The following is a 1,462-nucleotide window of genomic DNA, read 5'->3' on the forward strand; positions in this document are numbered from 1 at the left end:
ACAGCGTGCATCTGTGCAGACACCTGAGAAGCTGAAATGATTCCATTCCATTGCCTGCGTGATGTTTAATTAGAAGTAAGGCCAAGTTTATCCAAAATCTGCAGCAGCACTCCTGAGCTACCAGTGATCGATACGCACCTTGCTCCAGGAGATTCCCGAGACAGACAGCACAAGCCCTGGTTGCTCACAGACTGCTTGTTAAAAATCACAAACTAAGACCCAACAAACAGCACGTTGCTTTCAACTCAGCTGCACGGAACACGAGATTTATTTGATCCTGGCTAACAATAAATTATTCCCAGACAACAGCAGCATTCTGAAACTTTCAGGGGTTTGGAGCACAGTAAAGTAACCAGACGTAGGAGAGAGGAACAGCGTAACAGCTGGCTGCTTTTCAGCACGCATCATTACACACTGAGCCTTGAGAAAGTCAACATCTTTCCCACTTTTCCACCTTATCCTCTTTCACATATAAACTACGTAAGAGAGGAAAAAAGAACACAAGCGTGGGGTTTTGCTTTTTCCTCACAAGGATCCTGACCGAAACGCAGAGAACTCTCTTCTATGCTGGATGCTAACTCCAAGGACAGCTTATTGGCTTAAAACACAGAGAGGATGCTTCCCTGGTTAAAATGCTAATCTGAGTCTCAGGAAATCTAGATTCTATTCCCTGCCTGACCACACACTTCCTGCGTGACCTTGGGCCATAAATATTTCTGTGCCTCAGTCTTTCCATCTGGGACTGAGGTAGGATTTCCCTATCGAACTAAGTTTTGTAATGATGAATATATTAACAGGGCACAAGGAACTGGACGATATGGACACACATACCGGGCTGTTATCTGCAGAAGCACTGTGGTGATGCTCAACAAGGAGATATTTGGTGAAGCACAGAAGGACTGACAGCATTATAAACCACCACGGGACAGAAGAGATACGAAACATTCAAGGAACGGACAGAAACCGAAGCAGTACAACAAGGGTTATAGCACTCCAGGTAGGAAAATAACTGCGTGGAAAGTTTCCACTATTCTAACACAAGGTCTGAGCAGCAAGCTTTAAACACGAGACTCAAAAAGCAGCACGGACAGAGCAGATCCACCTGCCAGCTTCTGTGCAGAGGTGACGGCAGTGCCGCGCTCCGAGGGGCAGAGCGGGGCTGCGGGGCTCCGCGGACCATCCGTGTGCTTCCAAACAGCCCGCACAGCCTTCGGGAGGCGGCACTCAGCGGGACGGCGTCGATCGCAGAAGGGTCCCCGCCGCCCCCAGAGCCGAGAGGGGTAAAGCGGGACGGGGGGAGGGAGCGGGACGGGAACCGGCACGGAGCGGTGACAGCGCTGACCTCCCACTGCCCCGACCCCGCCGCGCTGGGGGAGGTGTCTGAGCCGGAGCAGCGAAGGGGAACAGGCAGAAGGCGACGTGGCATTCGCAGGCAGCGGCTCCGCTGCGGGGAGGGAGAACG

This window comes from Meleagris gallopavo, chromosome 9 (genome assembly GCF_000146605.3).
Source record: "Meleagris gallopavo isolate NT-WF06-2002-E0010 breed Aviagen turkey brand Nicholas breeding stock chromosome 9, Turkey_5.1, whole genome shotgun sequence".
In the NCBI taxonomy this organism is placed as follows: Eukaryota; Metazoa; Chordata; class Aves; order Galliformes; family Phasianidae; genus Meleagris; species Meleagris gallopavo.